This window comes from Electrophorus electricus, chromosome 5 (genome assembly GCF_013358815.1).
Source record: "Electrophorus electricus isolate fEleEle1 chromosome 5, fEleEle1.pri, whole genome shotgun sequence".
Taxonomy (NCBI): Eukaryota; Metazoa; Chordata; class Actinopteri; order Gymnotiformes; family Gymnotidae; genus Electrophorus; species Electrophorus electricus.
The window spans coordinates 10,103,699-10,113,760 of record NC_049539.1 but is presented as its reverse complement, the minus strand read 5'-3'; the positions used below and the strand labels follow the sequence as shown (position 1 = coordinate 10,113,760).

Below are 10,062 nucleotides of genomic sequence, written 5' to 3'. Positions count from 1 at the left end.
CGCCGGCGGCGGCGGGCGGTGTTAGCCGTGCTTCCCGGCACCTTCCCACTCTGCCACTTGTGAGCATCTCCCCTGGGGAATGTTAGACACTACATTTGAGCCTGCCAGAACAATTAACCCTTCTGTTAATTAGAAGGAAATGTCAGGCACGCAGATGGTACAAGCTGGCACCCCGCCATTCCACCAACTGCCGTCCGACTGAGGCTTCTGTGCTACTGACAGCTGTTGTACGGCCGCCAGACCGGCAGATGTCGAAACTTTCCAGCTGGGGAGGACTCGAGGGGTGCAGGCCGGGGGCGTGTTCACGGACTACAGTGGCAGCACTTCCTTGCACAAGGATCTGTTGCGTTTGATCTAAACATAAGGACGGATGGGCCCGGCATCGAGTGAAAACGACCCCGGAGACCACGGGGTGGGGGTGGGGTGGAAGGCCTAAGCCAGCTGTGACCACACGGACAGTTTAAAACAAATTAAAATTCGTTAATATAATCGATTCATCTTTCTGAGAGAAGAGGAAAAAAAGAAAATGTTTTATAAATACTTTTAAAACCCACATGATTTTTATAGACATTACATTAATCAATACATAAATCAAGTCAGAAATCAAATGCAGGCAAAATGATTCTTTAACGAAAGTGTTATTTTACATTTAGCTCTGCCTGAGCGTGCTTACGGTAGCCCTCCAGTTTGATTTATGTGAGTAATGAGTGAAAAACAACTGTTGTGCAACTGCCTCTGCCGATCTGCAATGCAAATGTGGGCAGACAGCAAGGACGTGCTGCGGGCCAGATGATTGGTGAAGGAGCTCGCGACAGTGGGCTGGAGCACTCCCGTCTGCACTTGGCCATAGTGTAGTATATTGATTTGTTTGCTTCCCTAATAACAGAAGACCAGAACCTGAAAAAGTCAATAAAAGGAAGGGGGGGGGGGGTTGCGTCCACCCACGGAGCAGGTCCTCTTGGAAGTAAAATTTTTCCGTTTCACAGGCAATGATACACTAACTTCCTGCAAACAAAAGTAAGATTTATTTGTACAATTTTCCCTGAGTCCACTCAGGGCCATGTTTGTGCCTTTGGTATTAATTTGTAGGAACAATCTTGCAGGATTATTACAGTGAAAGGTCAAATAATGATATACGGGGGAGTTCGCCTTCCTCTTAAAGTCAGTATTATTCTACAGCTCAAAAAAATCCAAAACGAAAATAGTGCTCGTTTACATAACGGTATGAGCTCAGCTGGAGATTATGAAAAATGTAAAAACAATGAAAAGTCATTAGTGTAAAAAAAATGACTTCAATAAATCAATACATTTTGACTTATTCTTGCTATTGTAAATATATAAATAAGTCTGTAGACAAACAAAGCAAAAAGGGAAAAAGGAAAAAAACAGATGAAGTTGTAAAATTCACGTCACCTACCACAGCGACACTACTCCTAAGCATCATTTCAAGCTGTTCTTTTTAATGCCGTCGCTGATGCCGTGACACCGCCAACATCTCAAATCTACATGATTTGATGCCACTGTTGTTGTTATTACTATTGATATTGTTATTTCCTTTCTGTTTGGAAGAGCGGAATGTCTTTCCCGAGCCGGTTGGGAGAGCGTAAGCGCGGCACCCAGACGCTGAGCAGCGTGGCGCTCTGACTGGCACAGCCGCCCCCTGGCCCAGGCTGGCGCAACACCTTTTCCCTTTCAACGTGCTCTGTTCCCCGGGAGCCTCCGTGTCCCCCGGGTGAACCAAAACCCGCCCTCTCCCCCCCCCCCCCCCCTTCCCGTGAACGCCCGAGCGCCCCGTCACTCGAGGAGAAGGCGCTCGGCTCGGCGAGGGGAAAAAGTTCCAAAAAGAACTTTCTCTGAGATTGCTAATGAGAGCTAAAGGTGAAAATGTTACACCAGCAGAACTTCAAATGAAGCGCAAGTGCAACAGGGAAGACGCGAACTCTCAGCAGGTGGGTGGGGCGAGGCACTGCTCGCTAAAGACAACGCGAGGCGGGTAAAATAAATAGCCAAACACATACGCGTAAACTGGCTCACCATCCAATTGCTAATCCTTTTTTTTTTTTTTTTTTTTTAAATAAATAAATAAATAAAACGTATGCTGTGTGTAAACCGATCAAAGGTCTTTATGCTGGAAACATACTGAACTTCGACGTTCATGTTTATTGCAGGACGTTGCTCTCGGAGGGACTGCTGTAGCAAGAAAATAATTACAGTAAACGCGAACAAGCTATAAACTGATGCTGGAAGGAAAACATAAGTATTACTTACAGTTACCGGGTACATTACACTTGGATGGCGCTAATCCTTCTCAGTGAGTGTATGTGGGGACACAAGAACGCATTTCTATGAAAATGACCCCGCCTGGCTGTGATCACTAGAGTTTAATAATCATTTCAGTGAAAACGCATAGCCATTTCATAGATAAAACTCAACCCCCACCCACCCACCCACCCACCCACCCATAAAGGATTATTTATGTTTAGGATAAATACGTTTGCTTATCTCACATTTTGATTTCTGGCATTGGGTCAAAGGTTTGATGCAAAGACTGACACGGTAGTGATCGAATGACCCTGCCTCAAAGTATCTCTCTTTATCCAAATATGGAGTGTTAGAGCCTTGTGATTTGTGTTTACCCACACATAACTTTCTGATTTGATCTGGAACAAAAAAAGTATATACAAACCTGAGAAGATGCCATTCTCCCAAAACACTGATCATATACACATATGACCAAGACATGATAACAGTGAAGATAATGATTTGTAGTTATAATAAAGTCACTGAACAAACACACAGAAGGTTCCGGAGAATAGAAAATCAAATACAGGACGTCGCAGTATAAATAAATTCACGGTATAAAGCGCACGTCCGGCTAACATGGGCAGGTCACGGTACATCTAATTAGTCTCCTCGCGTCTGGTCTCGTGTTGTCTTTGGGAATTTGAGGCCGCAGCGGTGAAATATGAGCGAGCGCGTGCTGGAGTGAAATACGGGGCCGCGCGTGTGTTTGGAGGGCGCGGTGACAGGGGTCACTGGGTGGGTGGGGGGGAAATCGATGTGGATGTTAATTACTCGCAGGTCAAGTCCCCGTCCCATCAGGTCCGTTTTTATCCCTGTTTCAGCAGAGCGCTCACCACCGAGCTGGCTCTTACCAGCTCCGCGAGAGCGGGGTCCTTTTAACGGCCGCCTGATCCGTAAACGGGGCTCGGTAGCTCACGTGAATTACGCAGCAAATATGGCATGGACCAGGGCGCGGCCATTAAAACCAGTGCAATATTTCATGCATGATCCAGAGATAAGGGGTCTCTTCGCTATTATTTCGCTCTAATGCTTGAATGGTTTCTAGGTCAACAAACACAAGTCAGAACGGAAGGGAAAATAGCGGCGGACCCCAACCCTTGAATAGCTCCGAGGGAGACGCCATTCAAGCGCATTCACCATTTAGACCATTCAGGCTTGGAGTGTTGGAACATCTCCCGGCTCTGATCGTACGGCTTTCACGTTTCATGAACAGAACAGGGAAAGACAAAAGCGAACACTTATCGCAATTTCATACAGGTGGATCGATAGCAACTATGGCTGCAGTGGCTGTAGGTAGTGCGCTGGGTTTGTGTGTGCATATTTCTGAAATCGTGTGTGTGTGTGTGTGTGTGAGAGAGAGAGAGAGAGAGAGAGAGAGAGAGAGAGAGAGAGAGAGAGAGAGAGAGAGACTAATTAAGCAAACCGTATAAGCTGCAGGAGAGCTCGCCTTGCTCACTGAAGGCGCACAATTGATATTAGCGCTGAGAGGCGTGGGCCAAGCACAGCCGCTGCAGCATGCACCGAGGGGACTCCAGCTCCGAGAGACAAACAATAAAAGCAGACTGGCGCCGGAGCCGTGAAACATTCGCTTAAAAGACTAAACGGAAGGGTGATCAGCGGGCTCGTGAGCCGCCCATTATGTGCTCCGACTCATACAGAAAATCTAGCTGGCCGCCGTGCCGAGGCAATAACTGAAATTAAATTCCGTACAACCTCAGCCACTCAACCTGCAAAGACAACCAAGAGAACCCAGTGCCTCTGCAAAACAAATACGTTCTCTCCAATATTGGTCTTTTTTTCCTTTCTGTTTTTCCCCTGAATTACGTTTAACATAATTTCAAAACACACTTCCAGAAGGCTACCGTTTGGCAGTATTTGACTGAACCAAGCTCAAGTCATCTTTAACCTACTGCTAATAGTTCCACAGTAACTAGCACTATAGCAACAACACAGGGAACAATGCAACTGAACTATTATATACCTTAAACAGAAAAGATACGTTTTATTGTCGCAATTTCGCAACTCTCAGGAAAAAAAAAAATCGAATTGCCTATAGGTGTCTAAGCGTCAGCGAGTCCGACCTAAAGCTTCCCTGCTTTTTCAATCTGTGATTAATATAAGAAAATACCAACTAAACCGATCGTTGTTGCATGGTAGCCAGGACACTAAGGCTTTCACTTGCCAACTCTAGGGGGACATTCCCCCAAACACCCCCGGCCTGACTCAAACAGAAGGGGGAGGAACGGGAGGGTTCTCATGCATTGTCCACAGAGGAAGAAACTGCAGAGGCAATTTCATAAGCACACATTCCTGTTACTTTTAAGGGTATGACAACCCCCAGGCCTATAATACCCCATACAAATTTGTGCATGACTTTAGCCATTTCGATAAATCAGAGAATGGGAGAGGAATTAATAATGTGCACGAGAAACATTAGCTGATTAAGAAATGCATAGGAAATGGAGCCTCTAATTTACTAGTGGGTCTGAGTGTCCGAAGTAAGGTCCCACTCGTGATTCGTCAGTGCTGTGCTCCGCCTTTATGAAAAGCCATGCAATTTATGGTAATGAGCTTTGTGAAGGTTATGACCACAGAAAACTAATTTGTCAGAGGAATGGAAAAAGCTGCCACAAACAGTACTCCATCATTAGAGAAAAAAATATTGTTAAAGTGATGGTCAATTTCCCCTACAGAGAGCAGGATAAAAGTCCCAACACAGCCTGATAAGGTTGTTGTGAAATATAACGGGGCTGAACACAGATTTCACAATGCACAAATGATTTTTGGGGACCATTTTGGGCATTAATACGGCTGGAATGGCAGAGAAGCATAAGGAGGGTCGGGAAAAGGCTCTGTGCACGGCCCCACAGTGGCAGCCGACAGAGGAACGCCTGGGCCGTCTGGCCTAAAACGGCCCGTCAAGCGTGAGTGACACCTCAGGTCACTCCAAGAAGTGGGCCCAGGGGCGGCCCTCTTACAATGCTTTGCTAAACAAACCATACTTGTGATTTTTACTCAGTATATACTCCACATGCTTCCTGTAACCTGAAGCGCTCCTAATCACAAAAGGAGGACAGGCGGAATGCTGTCCTAAAAACAGTACCCAGTATAATGAAGATCCCATGACAATTGAGGAGGTAAAAAATGTCACGACAGAGCAATAATTCATCGCTCTATCTGTGCTGCTCTAAACATGCTGGTTTTGACCTTGTTTCATCGAAGCCCTTAAAATCAGCAACATTCTTTCCTCAATAATGTCAAAGGATCTGTGCAATTTGCTGTTGTTTGAGGCACCTGAAAATGTAGGCTGTGGAGCACCAAATGGGTTTCCAGTGCAGTTAATCTGCTCTTATTATATTACTTTACGCAGGGCAGCTGCTTTCTTAAGAAGCGTGGGCCCCACCACCATAAGTGTGCATTCAAAGATACTGTACAACATCTCCCATGATTCTGGCCTGATATATTAGCTGGGGTTTACAAGGGCATTCAACTACATATGTAAGTTTGCCCTTATTGCTGACCTTACCATGCACTTAGTATCTTGCACTTGAATAATGCTGTCTTGGCTCCTACGAGCAATTTATTCCAACTAACGACCTTCAAGCGGCTATAAATCAGTATTAGGTTCCTTTACCACTGAGCTAGGGATTCTCGCCGAGTAAGATAGAGACGGCAGGCTGATGACTAACCTCGTATTGGCACCTCTATTGATTTTAATTAGTCTAATTAGTTCATTATTTCAGAAATCAAACCAGGCATTAATTACAGAGGGCTCTGCCCTAGTGACATTGGATTACAGACTTAATATGGTAATGAAGCTGATCAATTATCACTCAAAGGGAAGTCATTAACATCAGTACTACCATGGTGTCTGCCAGTGACCCCGTGCAACCTCTCCTGCACCCCTCCTCATCAGTCCTGCAAGTAGCCTGCGTCCCGGAGCTCTGGGAGGCGCTGTCAGCACAGCTTCTCCTAGGCCAAGCACCAGGCTGCGCTGCCTCTGTGCTCCACCTGGATTTCACCGCCTATTACTGTCAAGCCCAGTGGATTGACAAAGGAAATCCGCTGTTGACGACACAGGGCCTGGTTTCAGGGGAGGGGTTGGATGGGCCTGTTGGGGTGTGGGCTCAGGCACTTATTACAAGCAAGGACATCCCACGGAGTCCCTGGCAGTGAAGCCACGGCTGGCACAGGGTGCGGCCTGACGTGGAGCAGCTGAACCAGCCGAGAATTACCCAGATGCAGCTGCTTATCAGGGCAGCCCAGAGCATGGCACCCGACTGCTTGCTCCCACGAGAGCTTATGCTAACATGCTAGCATGCTCCGCCTATGTCCTACATTGATTGCAGGGGGGAGGAGCAGTGGTATGGAGATCAAAGTCAAGGCAAAGGACAGGGTGAGCCCTGATTGGGAGGAAGTTGGGAAAGTGTTCAGCGATGTGGTGGAGGGAGCAGGAGGATGAGAGGGGGATGTCTCGTCAGCTGGGGTTGGAGGGCCCCACTGGAGCAGGGAGGTCAAGTGGAGCCCAGCGAGTCGCATCGGTGCAGCAGGGCTGAAAATGAGCCCCACGCTGACTCACTGGATCAAAGCCTGCCGTGGCTGATCCCCCATGCCCAAAGGCCACCAGTCAAGGTGAAGCTGGAATTAAAAATCCTGAGCTCAAGGGCGGAAAATGAGTTTTGAAAAATGAATGAGGAATGGTCCTGTAACTTTTAGGGAGGTAGGGGACACAAACATATGGCTCACATCCAGGCCATATGTGCTGAGCCCATTTGATCACCTGTGCAAGGGTGCTAATGTCAGCCTTCAGCTTGTGCATCTCAGCTCACAGATGACTGCTGTCCTCCTCTACACCCCTCCTCTAATCCTGCTCCACCCACCTCCCAAAGAAAAACATGTCATCATATGTTGTGTTTGTATGTGTATATATACGCGCAGTGGACTTTAGTAAGAGATATAGAGATATTCTTTGTCTCTCTCACTCTCTCTCTCTATATATATATATATATATATGTATTTATATGTGCATGCATGTGTGTGTGTGTGTGCGTACACACACAGACACGCTGGTTTCCACTAGGTCCAAGGTGAATCCAGGAGAGCTCTGCAGTCTAAAGCTAGCCTTTATAGCTGCTGTGGATGATTACATCAAAAAATTATGTCTATCTTTATTTGCAAATTTCAAATTCATCAGATTAAATGGCGAATCTAAACCCAATCACTGGTGTTTTAAATTACTACCACTTTAAATAATTCCCTTTAGTACCTTTTAAGTGTAAAACGATGGCAATAACTGCTATATTACTGAAAAGCCCACTGCTTTAAAAAACAATTATAAAATCACAAAGTGAGTTAATAAATCTGAGATGCATTGCAGCAATTCAATCACTGCATTCTGCTCCTCATGTTACCAACAGCAATGCATTCTTTACATTCAGAGAGGCATATAAGTATCATTTAATACTATGAATCTATTCAATTTCCAATTATGTACATTACAATCATACTGACTGCAGTCAAGGGACAGCAGCATAATATGCTTCAGGGACACTAAAGACGTCCTTACTTCAATCTAATTCTGGTGATTAAGGAATGTGGGGAGAAAAAAGCATAAATGGAATGGAAGAAAACGGACAGAAATCATCCACAACGCATGCACTGAGTGATCCAGTTAATGAACTCCCATGTAAACAGAATAATGTCTTTTTTTACTTTCAATATCTTGCATGTTGGATTTCTTCCTGAGAAGTTGTCTGCAAATATTGACATTGCCCTAAATACAGACTAACAGATAGAACACTGTGCAATACATCGAATTCGGTACTTATTGCTTAAGTACAGTAAAACCACCAATTGCAAGCCCAATCCCCATCAGGACACAGAATGACTTTGAACTAGGTTAAGTACAACAGCATCAATCACGTAGATGAATAATTTACGAAATACGCTAATAAATTATTCAAATATCTATCAGCAAAGTACATGTTAAGAAGCACGTATACTACATGTCAAGCAAGAGAACGTTCCAAAAAATTTCCAGAACATGATTACATTCTCAACCATCCATTTTAAAGACATGTGAGAGGGGATCTGTCGAACACAAAAATGCGTCACAGTGGTCCAAATCTACTCCTCTTGGATGAGAAGGGGGAGCCTCCAGTTCACCTGCGCACATGCTTTTTATATTTAAGCCCTGGACAGGGGAAGGGGGCAGGAGACTGGAGTGCCTCTGGGATAAGTGCTTTGCTCAAACAAAAGAGCGCTCAGAGGCCAGAGACCAAACCCACCTGGGATCAAACCTCCAACAAGTCTCCAACTACTGGTCCACAAGCCTAGCCAGTGAACAACCACTAAATCAAACAATAATCTCAGAAAAGGGGGAGGGGGAAGTAAAAATAAACTAATGTCCTATTCACATGGTGATTTCCTTCATGTTGAGCTGCTGGGTTACCTTCAGCTAAAGTCTGCAGCTACTGCTATACATGAGGCAAAAAGAGTGTGAGGATTAATTTAGAGAAAAAACATAGAATGTTAACCTGTTTTTTAACCATTATCCATATAAACCATACAGAAAAGGTCATGGAAGAAGGCACATATTGACATAGACTCACAGGTATTGTGTAGAAACTGATAAACATCTTTAACAATGTTCTACTGAAAATCATTAACATACTCCATGCACTTCATATGATGTGTAACTGAAAGGCCATTCCCATAAGTTCCTTTATCCCTCCCAGACACTAGCATGAATAGACTGTCACTTAAAGGGATGTAATCTTTTAGCACAACACACATGGCCTTCCACTCTCTAAGCCTTTGTGTGTCAGAGTCATACAAAAACATGCATACACTCCGGCACGTTCCAAACGCACAAATTCTCATGTTAATGGTTTCATCTGAAAACTGTAATTACACTTTTAAGACAGCAATCTTTTGTGCTTCTCGAGATCTTCCTGTTTAGATTGGGATTTGTTTCTGATCACAAAGGTTGTTCACACCGAATCCAAATTGTTGTCTGTAAGGAAAGAAACAGTGACAGTGACATATGAGCTCTTTCAGTTAATTGTCTTTTTCAAATCATTGGTGTCATTAAGAGCAGGTTTATGTTAAAAACTCAAACTCACCCGATGCACTTGCACAACAAAATATACAGGTGCTAAATAATTTTACATTAATTTTCCAAAACATTTTGGAAACAATTTGGGTTTAATGATATGGGTTAAATTTCAATGTAGTTAACTGTTGTTGAGATTACTAGGCTAGAGAAATATTAATTTCAAGTTAGCTCAAAAGAACACCAGTTATTTCCGTTCAGACTGCCTTGTTTACTTTTATGAGGCTTTATTTCTCTGCTTTCACTCAAAGGGTGTATGAGAATCAATGAAAAATGCTGTTTGATTTGAGTCACCTACCCATAGAATCTCTTTGTAAGCCACTTGTGATTTTGCAATTCTAGATCTGAATTCAGCAAATGTTTAATTAATAACAGTGTGGATCGTTTTGGATCCCAAAACAGAGGAGTCTTTTTACTTACTGCAATTTCAAATCTGATTAATTTATCTGTTCAAAAAAGTCTAAACATGACCATCGACATGATTCTTCATTGTGCAACACTTGAGGCAACACAAAGCACTTTGTGCCTAAACATAATTACCCAGCTAGCTAACACGTCTGTTACTAACATGCATCTGTTGCTAAGTGTGCATATTCGCTCAAAAAACCGGAAAAGTCTGATTTCAAGTCAATCTGCAGTCCTGC

At 44.2% G+C, this 10,062-nt stretch overlaps 1 long non-coding RNA gene across 1 annotated transcript; it reads right to left on the bottom strand.

The window, feature by feature from the left end:
- Positions 1-538: 538 nt before the first annotated feature.
- LOC113573899 lies at positions 539-1,573 on the bottom strand. Its single transcript, XR_003410262.2, has 2 exons — positions 1,418-1,573; positions 539-1,005 (listed from the first exon to the last, which is right to left on the bottom strand). It is a non-coding gene; the product is annotated as an uncharacterized LOC113573899 (long non-coding RNA).
- Between the last annotated feature and the right edge of the window lie 8,489 nt (positions 1,574-10,062).